The sequence below is a fragment of the Macaca nemestrina genome, chromosome 4, assembly GCF_043159975.1.
Source record: "Macaca nemestrina isolate mMacNem1 chromosome 4, mMacNem.hap1, whole genome shotgun sequence".
Classification (NCBI taxonomy): domain Eukaryota; kingdom Metazoa; phylum Chordata; class Mammalia; order Primates; family Cercopithecidae; genus Macaca; species Macaca nemestrina.
Genome location: NC_092128.1, coordinates 80,769,951 through 80,783,470, shown reverse-complemented (window position 1 = coordinate 80,783,470; position 13,520 = coordinate 80,769,951). Strand labels below are relative to the sequence as shown.

Sequence of the window (13,520 nt, the reverse complement as noted above, 5' to 3'; positions counted from 1 at the left end):
ACTCAGGAGGCTGAGGCAGGAGAATTGCTTGAACCAAGAAGATGGAGGTTGCAGTGAGCTGAGATTGCACCACTGCACTCCAGCCTGGGCAAGCGAGTAAGACTCTGTCTCAAGAAAAAAAAAAAAAAGAAAGAAATTTCTATTCTGTATAATTTACCAGTCCATGGTAGTCTGTTATAGCTGTGAGAATAGACTAAAACAGTGTCTTTCCATAATCTAGTACTTATTGTTTCTTGCCTGTCTTTCCCTACTAACAACATGTACTTCCTGCCATATCCCTAGCACTTACAACAGCATCTGGCATACAATATTTGCTGAGTAAACATCTGTTGAGAGACTGAACAACTGAAGGAATGAATCCTGTCTGGCAGTTTTAGTCTCCCTCCAAAGTAAAGTATGTTTTTTGATTTATTATTTCTTCAATTCTTGTTTATTTTCCATAAAATTTTTTTCTTTCTCAGACTTCTATTTAAAAAAAAAAAAAAATGTAAACAGGAGCCATTTGGACTGCATCTTCTCCCTTTTATTCCCCAGGAGGAAGAGAAGAATGATTATCAATGGCAAAAAGCAGTAGCAAAGCAAAACCACGAGCCAGCGTTAAGCTCAGGAGAGAGCGCTATACCTCCTCCTCATGGTTTCTGGTGTTCTCCAGGTTCAGAGACACTTTTCTAGTAACAAACTAAAAAAGATCCCTGAAAGTATAATCTTTCTGAGACTTCTTTAATCAGATATTTTGTCTCGTTGTTCAATTCCCAGATTCTCTTTCATTTCTCATAACTTAAAACTTATTTTATTTTTTACTTTATATTATAATACCTAGATTATATTTCATCTTCTAAAGCTCCAATTACCTTTTATATTCTTGTATAATTTAAATTCATAAAGTGTAATTTGTTTGGTTTATTTATCTGCTTGAGTCTACCTAGTTGCTGTGTATGTGTAGTTTATCTCCTACATATTCTATGACAGTTTTATTAAAAGTTTCTTCATATTATTTCATTAGCTGTGCATCTATGGGAGCACATATCCTGGTAATTTTATTTTGTTAATTTTCTTTAAAACATAAAATATTATGCATTACACACTGATTTATTTAAAAGAAAAAGATTAAGATCAGTTTGACAATTTTAGGAAGATCATTTTGGCAATCTAGAATTTTTATTTATTATTACTTTTTTAAAATTTAGTAATAATTTATTACAAAGCACTTCGCTACATGCCAGGGTGACACAACAATAGCAAATAAAAAGTTTGGCTTCTACTAGAGGATGTACATCATACATTACATGGAAATCAGTTCCCACTATGTCTGGTCAGTGCAGGATGAGTCTCAACAAGAAATAACAATTGCAGAATGTTCAGCAATAACAAATTAAAAGGTGTTGTGTTTGAGGGCAACGACTTAAGCATTTAGCTTTAGTAAAGCTGAATTGCCAAATTAGGACACAGAAACATCTGATTTTAAGAGTTTGGACTGCTGAAGAGATTTGTCCCACTTCTGGTCACACTGATTTGCTCACTTTATTTTGTGACTTACTGGCTTAACTTGTTTTCTTTTATATTGCTTTCCTCATAACAATGATAGAGAGAAAATGGGATACATTCTGTATTTGTTATTGTCAGAACCCCAGTGGTTTAGTTGTGATTGATGAATAAGATACACAAAGTTACAACAAAGCATTGAATAATACGTACTTAAAATCCAGCAGGCTTTATAAACAGACTCAAGTAAATCATTTCAGCAATTTTCCCTCTTGTTTATGCCAATTAGTTCCCACATAAATATCTACATGTTTGAAACTATTTTAAATTGATTCAGCATTTTCTCTCAAAATTGCAGATATCAAATATCTAGCATTTAAATGCTGCTTTAGCCTGAGACTAGAAGTGAGCTGCAATGCAACTGTAAACACATTTTGAATGACTGGTTTTGATTTTATCTACCTTCATAGTTTATTAGTTTTATAACGACATGAAGACACAGAATACGTATCAGAATAAGGATTTTTTTATTCTGTTAACCAAAACGTGAAAAATGAGGTGAGTTCTGTTCTGGGTGTACTAGCTGTGCTTCTGCTTTAGTAGTGTCTTTAAAAAGACAGAATACTAATAATTTTGTACCTCTGCTGCTCTTAAAGCCTGCTAAAGAGGAATAGTGGTCACGATGTTCTAAAATCACTCTCTGGTCATTAGGTTTCTGAGATTATATCACTCAGTGAGCGCCTTTTCTTAACAAGGAGAAAGAACTATGTCCAGAGTTTATAGTGTCTTCCAGCCATGCACTGAGACAATTTTCAATGACTAATTATAGCTTGAGGGAGCAGGAAAAGGCTACCGGAAAAAAAAATCCATCAGAGGAGTTAATTTGTAGAAAGAAGGAGGAGTGCAGTTTCAAAGCAATTTTGTAAATTCCAAGCGTAACTACTTGCATTCTTCAAAACAATTTCCATCCTTTGACTTCAATAATAGGTCATTGGTATAGAAGAGATAAAATGTTCATTTCATAACTGCAGCGCTTATGTTTGTATAAGGTGTGCCCAGGAAAAAGTCAACTAGTTTTTTTTTTAGAAATTTATTGAAGGAATATTTGAAAATTAAAGGCTATAGTCTATATAGTCAATGCATATTGTAACTTAAAACTCACTCCCTAGGTAGGCTTCAGTATTCTGACATTGGTAATCTTTTATTGATGATTCTGAAATTTTGAAAAAAAAAAAAAAAAAAAACTAGATAGCCCCCACTCTAATTTTTAAATACTTTCTTGAAATTATACAATTTTGCTACATGTTTCTAGGAGTAAAATACATTTTATAGATTTGTTTAACTTACAGCTTTTAGTGATACCAAAAAATTTAAAAATATAAAGTAGATTTAATCTTATCAAATGATGACAGAGGAATGGAATGAAAACAAGTGTATACCTAAATCCTTTGGCTACATTTAAGTTACTTTTAGTAATAAAGATGTAATGAAAATGAAGCAATGGCTAGGCACAGAGGCTCATGCCTGTAATAGTAGCACTTTGGGAGGCTAAGGCGGGTGGATCACGTGAGGTCAGGAGTTCAAGACCATCCTCACCAACATGGAGATACCCCATCTCTACTAAAAACACAAAATTAGCTGGGCATGGTGGCACATGCCTGTAACCCCAGCTACTCAGGAGGCTGAGGCAGAAGAATCGCTTGAACCTAGGAGGCAGAGGTTGCGGTGAGTTGAGATCATGCCATTGCATTCCAGCCTGGGCAACAAGAGCGAAACTCCATCTCAAAAATAAAAAATAAAAAAATAGAGGAAAATGAAGCAACATATATATCATTCCAAAACTGAAGCCAAAATCTTATCCTGAAATTAGATAATTATTGTCGGTAAAATTAACCATAATGATCTCATCTAATAACTTATCTGATTTATATGCAAAGCTTGAATAATATCAAGAAATCAGTGACCTGTCACACAGAGCACTTCATGTGTTTTACTTGAATAGCTTGGTCTTTCTCTTACAGCCATGAGTGCCAGAGTGATATTTTATGCTTGTATGAAAGAAATTCTTCAAAAATAAGAAAAAACTGTATAGTAATATGAATACTTATGGAATGTTAATAGAAAGAAGGATGACATCACAACAGAATAAAGCAAAATAAATGGAGGAACAAATTTGGGGCAGTGAAAAATTAGAATTTTCTGTGATTGAGGAAGCATGAGCTGTAAAGTTGGGTTGTAGAGTGAGATTGAAAAGTAAAAGGGCTCAAAAAACTGGTGAAGACTTGAAGAAGAACCATCCAGGGATTTTAAGAGTGAATAAAAAGATAAAATCAATATTTAAAATCAGTTTGAGTGATAAACAGATAGAAAGGTTAGAATTAAACCTGGAAAATTAAATGACTCTTAAAGAATTCAAAGTAAATAGTAGTGGGGCTTCTATCCAAGAGTGATGGCATAACTAACTGGAAATAAGATAGATTAAAAAAAAACTTTAAAAGAAAAAAAAGATAAGTATTTGATGTCTACTGCCTCAGAAACGACTGTGATGTCCATGGCTTTGAAGCCTGGAGCGAGTATGATACCATGATAACCACGGGAAAATGTATGGGTTAGGAGGAATGGCTTAGACCAAAGTCATGTTAAGGACAATGAGCAGCTGTTAGGTCAGAGATGTGGGATTCATTTATAAAAAATATACACAAGAGCAGAAAGGTAAATAGGTGGATATTCTATACGGCATTCAGTTGTTTATTGATTATCGATCTATTAACCAGGCATAGTCTGAATACATGTTTTTTTTTTTTTTTCAAAACACATATTGTAAAGGTTAGTTTTCTATTCCAAGAACTCTCAGTTCTTTTCTCTAATAATAACACATTTATGTAGCCAATACAGATTTTTTTAAATGACAATCATTCAAATTTTAACCTAGTCCGATTTTTCTAATTCATGTGGGAGGATTTTATGAAGCTCTGAGTTAAAATTTTCAAAAACTAAATTATTTATGTAAAAATTGAAAAACTACCTAATGGTTATCATTTTACCTGTAACTCAATCAAAGTGTTAACCAAATTTGGACTGTGGTTAAGAATTGCCAGTGAACAGTGGGTGGGATGAGAAAGGTAGCTAATTTATTTTCAAACCACTTAGATTAAAATTAATATTGCTTTGCCTGCGTAGGCCTAAACATATGAGAATTCATTTAGGAATTCAGCAATTGCAAATAAGTATAATTTGCTCAACACCTCTATTTACCCCTGAATTCTAATAAGACCCATTATCATAATTGATCACTTAGGAAAGCATAGTGAAGTTAAAAACAAAAAAAACAAAAAAAAACCCTTTCTGACTAGTCAGTGACTTTACAGAAAGAAGTGTTAGAATGATTATATGTGGGAGAAAATATCCTTGCATCAGTATATGGTTCCCTTTAAGGGAGTAATCATTAATTATTTATATAAGACAAGAAGTTACTCACTCTAATAGCTTGTCAAAATGTTGCTGGTCAGAATCATAGTGTCTTGAAATAGCAGTTTAAAAATAATTATTATTGTTGTTATTATTATTTTTACCACTGGGAGCCTTTATTGAATCAAAGTGCATTTTGAAGTCCATTACCCAAAGCAGACAACATTCTTGCTGCTGTTAAGAGGGTTTGCGTGCTTTTAGCTTGGTTTCTTTGATGCTCCCACCCATATGTTCCTCCCCTTTTCTTTTACGACACAGCTACTTCTGGACTTTCTAGAAGGGCCATTCTAGTATGAAAACATTTCATTTTAGGAATACCCACATTGTAGGAGTGACACTGTTTTGTGTCCATTGATTGATAGACCAAGTATCAAGAGGTTTCAGGCTAGAAACCTCTTACTACTCTAGGGAAATGCCCTGCTGGTGAATGCTTTCATGAACAGTAACTAGTTGCATTCATCTGATTTCTTATCCATGAAGATACTTGGCTACACGCGATTATCCTCTAATAATTGTGGTAGACTGAATAATGGCCCCAAAGACATCTAGAGGCATACCCCATTTCATTGCACTTCACTTTTTTGTGCTTCTCAGGTACTGTGATTTTTACAAACTGAAGGTTTTTGGCAACTCTGCATTGTGCAAGTCTATTGATGCGCTTTTTCCAACAGCAAGTGCTCACTTTGTGCCTTTGTGTCACATGTTGGTAATTATTACAATATATCAACTTAGTAAATTATTATTATTATATTTGCTATGGTGATATGTGATCAGTGATCTTTGTTGTTACTACTGAAATCATTTTGGAGAACTACAAACAGTGCTGATATAAGACGGCAGACTCGATCAACAAATGGTGTGTGTGTTCTGACAGCTCCGCTGACTGGGCATTTCTCCATCTCTCTCCCTCTGCTTGGGTCTCTATTTGCTGAGGCACAACAATATTGAAACTAGGCCAACTTATAATACTACAATGGCTTTTAAGTGTTTCAGTAAAAGAAAGGGTTTAATATCTCTCACTTTAAATCAAAAGCTAGAAATGATTAAGCTTAGTGAGGAAGGCATGTCAAAAGCTGAGGTAGGCTGAAATCTAAGCCTCTTGTGCCAGGTAGCCAAGATGTGAATGCAAAGGTAAGTCCTTGAAAAAAATGCAAAGTGCTACTCCAGTGGACACAGGAATGATAAGAAGGTCAAAGAGCCTTATTGCTGATATGGAGAAAGTTTCAGTGGTCTAGGTAGAAGATTAAATCAACTGCAACGTTGCCTTAAGCCAAAGCTTCATCCAGAGAATGGCCTTAACGCTTTTCCATTCTATGAAGAGAGGGAAGGAAGTTGCAGAGAAAAGTTTAAAGCTAGAAGAGTTTGGATCATGAGGTTTAAGGAAAGAAGTCTTTTCTATAAAGCCTTTTTTCACTTTGCCCATAAAATTGCAAGGTGAAGCACCAAGTGCTGATGTAGATGCTGCAGCAAGATCTAGCTAAGATCATTAATGAATGTGGCTACACTCAATAACAGATTTTCAATGTAGATTAAACAGCCTTCTACTGTGTGGGAAGAAAATGCCATCTAGAACTTTCATAGCTAAAGAGGAGGCACCAATTCCTGGTTTCAGAGCTTAAACTATAGGCTGCTTCTCTTGCGAGGGGCTAATACAGCTGGTGACTTTAAGTTGAAACCAATGCTCATTTGTCATTCTAAAAATATTAAGATGCTTAAGGTTTATCTTAAATCTACTCTGCCTGTGCTATATAAATGAAACAACAAAGCCTGATGACAGCACATCTGTTTACAGCATGGTTTACTGAATATTTTAAGTCCCTGTGGAGATCTACTGCTCAGAAAAGAGGTTTCTTTCAAAATATAACGCTCATTGACAATGCACATAGTCACCCGAAAGCTTTGATGGAGGTGTGGAAGATTACTCTTGTTGTCATGCCTGCTGACACAACATACATTCTGCAGTCTGTGGATCAAAGAGTCATTCTGACTTTCAAGTCTTATTATTTAAAAAATACATTTTGTAAGGCTATAGCTGCCATAGATAGTTATTTCTCTGGTGGATCTGGCAAAGTGAATGGAGGAAAGAACTTGCTATTCTAGATGCCATTAAGAACATTCATAATTCATGAAAGGAGATCAAAATATTAACATTAACAGGAGTTTGGAAGAAATTGATTCTAACCCTCATGGATGACTTTGAGTAGTTCAAGACTTCAGCACGAGTAACTGCTAATAAACGTTAGCAGAATGGAAACAGCAAGAGAACTAGAATCAGAAGCAGAGCCTGAAGATGTGATTGAATTGCTACAATTACATGAGAAAAAATTAATATAAAAGGAGTTGCTTTTTATGAATGAGAGTAAAAAAAGTATTTTTTTGAGATGGACTCTACTCCTGGTGAAGATAATTTAAGCATTGTTGAAATGACAAAAAAATTATAATATTACATAAACTTAGTTGATAAAGTAGTGGTGGGGTTTGAGAGAATTGACTAATTTTGAAAGAAGTTCCACTGTGTGTAAAATTCTATCAAAGAGCATGGTATGCTACAGAGAAATATTTTGTGAAAGGAAGAGTCGATTGATGTGGCAATCTCTGCTAAAGTCTTATTTTAAGAAATTGCCACAGCCACCTTAGCCTTCATCAGCCACCACCCTGATCAGTCAGCAGCCATCAACATCTGAGGCAGGACTCTCCACCAGCAAAAATGCTACAACCTGCTGAAGACTCAGATGATTTTTAGCATTTTTTTGCAATAAAGTATTTTTAATTAAGATATGTACATTGTTCTTTTAGACATAATGCTATTGCACACTTAATGGACTATAATATATTGTATATATAAGCTTAAAGTTACTGGGAAACAAAAATATATGTGATTTTCTTTGTTGTGACATTATTGTTATGGTCTGGAACCTAACCCAAAATATCTTTGGGGTATGCCTGTACAATCCTATTCTCTGGAATCTGTAAATGTTGTCTTACATGAAAAAAGGGATTTTTTCAGTTGTGATTAAGTTAAAGATCTTGGGATAAAGAGATTATTCTGGATAATCAGGGAAAGACTTAAGTTTAATGACTGTCTTCTATGAAAAGGGAGACAGTAAAATATATGATTGGAGAGAGGAGAGAGAGGCAATGTGATGATAGAAGCAAAAGTTTGCACAGGTGCAGTAAAGGGGTCATGGGCTGTGGAATGTAGGTAGCTTCCAGAAGCTAAAAAAGGCAAGGGGAGAAATCGTCTCTTAGTTCCTCCAGAAGGAGCTAACCTCTCAGACACCTTCACATTAGGTCAGTGAAGATAATTTCGCCCTCCTGAACTGAAAGAGAATACATTTATGTTGTTCTAAGCCATGAAGATGTTGGTAGCTTGTTATAGCAGGCATAGGAAATTAATGCATATGCTAATCATGTAATGATAAAACTAGTAAACCTTCAATGTTTATACAGTAAAAGGCCTTCCTATAAGGAATGGTAGTATATTTCACTAGTTGAATACTTTGTAGATTTTATAGTTCTTTTAAATTATTACTCCCATTTGATTCTCAAAACAATTCTATAAGTAAGCAGGAAAGATATTATTATAATACTTATTTTACTAAAGAAGAAATTGAAGCTAAGGGAGCTTACATGTCTTGTGGTAAAAAAAAAGTTATTTGACTCTTTGCCTAGTGCTTTCTCCTCCATAGAGTCCTTTTTCTTTAAAAGGAGCTCAGAAAAGCATCTGTAACCAGCTATATAGACCACATTTCTTTAAGGAAGGCAAATACTTTTCTGATCCATAGTCAGACGCATTATTCATTGTACCACTGACCTGTGTTTGCAAATATTTTCTTAAAGTGGAAACAGAAAATTCACCATGGAAAGACAACCTTCTACATTAAATTCATGTTAAACAGCAGTTTATTAATTGGTAGATGCAAGATCCTCTCTACACAAGAAAGAATTAAGCAGAATATTCATATGAATTTACATTACTTAATATGGGGTATGCCATTGAAAGGAGTTAGCTTTAGGCAGACAGTAAGGAAAGGGTCCTGGAGGGCCTTTGACCTGCCCTGCGGGTGCTTGCAGCAGATGTTTTGTGCAGATAAAGGAACTTGCAAAGGGGGCTTGCCTAAACATACAGACTAAGGGCCTACATGCAGCTGGGGGAATGGGGTGGAGCCACCAGAAATTCGTGCCTTATATAAATAGGGAACCCAGCTCTATCAGCTTGTATATAAAGGCCCTTGTATTCAACTCTGAAGGGGTCAACCAGCAACCTGCTTTTAGGATCCCTCTTTTTGCTGAGAGCTTTCTTTTTCACTTAATAAGTTCTACTCCACTCATTTTTTCAATGTCTACGTGCGTATTCTTCCTGATCATGAGACAAGAACCTGGACCTAGCTGAGCTAAGGCACAAAAATCCTGCATCATTTTGGGGGCTCATCTGAGATACCTGGAGGGTGAGTAAATGAAGACCTACAGCCTTTCACTTTCATTTCTGAGCCTTCTTGTCCTCAGACTTTTCCTGAAGGCAGATGCAGCACTGAACCTCTGGTGAGCCAATTAGGAATGAATGACACAGCTACAGAGGACAAGATGCAGGAGAGGACCATGACACACCCAACCCCATCATCCTCTGGGGTTGGGAATGTTGGCGTTGTCCCAATCCAGTCTTTTCTATGGCATTTTACTTCTTTTTTTCGGTACCGTCATGGCACCTATCTCTTCTTTTGTAACGTTAAAGGTGTTGCTGCAAACTGCAGAGATATTACTAGGTAGAACAAGCCGTTGACCCAGCCATCAAACATGCAATTCAGAATAATGAGATTTCCTTCTGTTCTTAGAGGTGTCCCCCACCCCTATCCTGCTGGCCACCTGGGGTGGGAATGAGCTGCAGCTGCCACCTGGGCCTGGGCCCCAGGGCAGCCTCAGTAGCCAAGGGCCCCATGTGGCCAGGTGGCCAGCCTTTCCTATTCACCATCCCCCGCAATGCCATGTGCCAACAGAGTCTTTCCTCCTGTGGCCAAGCCAGGAAGAGGGTACAATCATTGAAAGTTTCTCTCCCTGTTGGAGGAACCCATTTGCATAGAGCTAGAGGATTTTCCCCCAGGCATCTTCCCTGCCCTGCACTTAAGCTGTTTTTTATTTTATTTTCTCTACACTGTCAGGAGTTACCTTTTATGCAAGAAGTTTTTTATCTTTTATTTTATTTTTCCTTTTGGAAGACATCTTATCAGGCCAGGACCCCAATTCACAAGACATCCTTTTCTCTCCCTTGCTTGAGGAAGACCCAGCTCCATAGTTTTACCTTAGCTTGACTAATTCCTGCTGAATTTCATGGATAGAGGAGGTCATGGTAGCATTCGTGGATAGAGGATGCTCTCATTTCATGGATAGAGGTCATGTTAGCATCCATGGCATAGACAAGGTCTAGGGAACTCAAAGGCTGCTGACAGCATTGGGAAAAGGTCACATGGGGATAAGTATGGATAATTCCCACCCCCTGGGCCCCCTGTTAATGTGGATGAAAACCTCTGTTTTCCTCATGAAACCCCAAGAATTGAAAGCAGAAAGATCCCTCTCAAAACGTTTAGGGTTCCTAACCCGTGATGAGTAAAGAATATTACTTTCTAACAGGCCCAGGAGACCCATGTTCTTGGAACCTCAAGAAAAGAGGAATTTACTCAACTCATAGATATTTCAAGCTACAAACCCATGGTTGGGCTCAGCTTTAAAAGGTCTTATCTGAGATTCCGTGGGGAACTGAGTGTTACCAAAGTCAATTTAAAAGCCTATATGAAAAATAATTATACTTACTGCACTTTATACAAATAATCAGGCCAAGTATAAGACTAAGATTTATTTTACAAGCAACTTAGTCCTGTCATGATTTGTTTTTGACAAAAATGAGGACTAGAGAGAGAAAAATTGTTTCAATACTTACCATATACTTGTTATTAAATTGTAATCTCATCTGTTGTTTTTAAGTTTTTGCCTACATTTTAGACTAACCCTGCTTATCCCTGTGAACCAACCAGTGATCTCTGACTGTATCTCAGAAGAAATAGACAGATGGGTAATATAAAAATCTGGATCCATAGTCTAGTTCTGGACAATTATCCTGCAAAGCCTGCAAGGTGATAAGAATAAATGGGGTGCTTATAACCCAGAATTTCTTTGTTTTGGAAAAATAAGACCAAGGGAGCTAACCAGAGTCAAGCCCCATGCTCCCAAATCTTGGCAGGCATAACTATAGCCACCAGTTATATAGGCATGTCGGCAGCCTTGGGATTTTTTTGAGCTGCCCTTACCCCCTTGTTTCGTTTTGATATGCATCTTCTAATAACCCTAATTGTTTGTTCTTGCTTAGCGGCCATTAAACTTCAAATGGTGTTGCAAATGGAACTATGTATGATTGTGCCATTCTTCTGGAGACACTTAAACCGACCTCACGAGGAGCCCTAACTGCTGCTTTCCCAAAACAGTGCCCCCTGTCAGCAGGAAACAATTAAGAGCTGTCACTGACCACTTTCCCCAACGGCAGTTGGGGTATCCACTCCTGAAACAGGGAATGAAAGGCGTTAGCCAGCTTGCTTTAGGCAGACAATAAGGGAAGCATCCTGGAGAGCCTCTGACCCACTCCACAGGTGCTTGTACCAGATATTTTGTGCAGATAAGGGAACTTGCAAACGGGGTTTGACTAAACATGCCCGCAGCCGACTAAGGGCCTGCATGCACACTTGGGGAATGGAGTGTAGGCACCAGGAATTTGCATCTTATACAAATAGAGAAGCCAGTCCCATCAGTTTGTGTGTAAAAGACCTTATATTCAGCTGTGAACAGAGCAACCGGCAACCGGCAACCTGCTTTTAGGACCCCTCTTTTTGCTGAGAACTTTCCTTTTCTAATAAATTTTACATCACTCACTCTTCGACATCTGCATGCCTATTTCTTCCTGGTTGTGAGAGAAGAATCTGGAACTAGCTGAGCTAAGGAGCAAAAATCCTGCATCACAACTTAACATAGAACATAGTGAATCCTAAAATGAAACCAGAAATAAAGATTTTAGAAAATAATAATCTTAAATATATAGACAGCTAAATAGAATAAAACACTAAAATAAAATATATGCCACAAATGTTCATTTTAGTAATGTTTTCATATTTCTAAAGATCATCCAAGGAGATAGTTTAGAAATTAAAATGAAAAGTACATTTTTAGAATGTATTAAAGATATTTTAACTATGTCCAGCTCTATTTTCATGCTGTGTCTGCAATCTCGACTAGGATGATAATACGCCTATCACGAAGACTTTTCTCATTTTCCATGGTCAACATTATAATTACTATAAAGGCAAACAGCATGGCTGAGTACAAAGTACATTCAACAGGTAAAGCATACAGTATAAAGTCTATACTGTAGCTATGCAAATGCCATCATCCTCAAAAGCACAAGTAAATATTGATTAAGAATTTTAAGCACTTCAAAGGTTACTAGAGCAAAATGAATAAGTTTAGGAGTTTTTAGAGATTGTTTTGCCTCTAATGGGTTCCTGGAACTGAGTGATTCAATACTTCTGAAAGAAGGGGGCAACATATTAGATAGCAGAAAATGGTTCAAGACCACACCTCAGAGAAACTTTTAAAAAATAAAGGATTAAGAAAATCATTATTTGATATTTTTTAAAATAACCTCATAGAAATCCATTTTAATTTTAACCTTTATATTATTAACTGGAACTCATCTTTTATTCTACTTCCTTTCATATAATTCAGATCTGTCATACTATGTCCCTGAAGAAAGACTAAACAAAAAATTGTCTTATTTCATAGGACATTATAGGTAAGCTGATTTTACTGAAATCCTTTACAAATTGGTTAGGGCCCATGTTGTTAGGCCTGAAGACAACATTAGAAATTAACTCTAGCATTTCATACCATAAGAAACAGACAACCTAGAATGATGTGTGATGGTCTCACCATCCATGCTGTTAATCATATTAAAAACCTAAACAGCAAACAGACCCCAAGAACACCTATGTCCTCAAAGGCAATTTGCCATTTAAAAATAAATTCTCCAATCTGCTGACTATATTCTCTCAAACCTTGATAGCCTAGCTTCCAATTTTTCTCCTTTGGAAAACTTCAATAGCCTACTACCCTTGTTCTCCATCATCCTATCTCCTTTCCCTCTAATTTGTGCCCCCCGTAAAGCCAGTGTGATTTTGAAGTTTATATGTAATCGTAGAACTTCATACTAAAATGCTTTCGTAGCTTCTCACTAGTCTTGTGATGAAGGCTAAGTTCCCTGACCTCAGCCTTTGCTGTTTCTCAATTAAAACTCACTTCCCATCCTGCCCCACTGATCACTGCTTTGCAGCCACACCGGCCTCCTGTGCGTGGTCCTCACTCTGGAGGCTTTCCTTGCCCAGTCCAGTTACTCCCTCAGACCTCAACTCAAGCCTGACTTCCTACAGGTCTTCCCTGACTTTCTGACTTAGTTACTGAACCCCTGTCATAGACTCTTATAGTATGTAGACTTATTTACTGAACCCCTGTCATAGACTCTTATAGTATGTAGA

General features: G+C 36.8%; 1 non-coding gene across 1 annotated transcript; it reads right to left on the bottom strand.

Moving 5' to 3' along the window:
- Positions 1–497: 497 nt before the first annotated feature.
- On the bottom strand, positions 498–708 carry LOC112425544 (small nucleolar RNA U3). Its single transcript, XR_003016667.1, has one exon. It is a non-coding gene; the product is annotated as a small nucleolar RNA U3 (small nucleolar RNA).
- Positions 709–13,520: the final 12,812 nt, after the last annotated feature.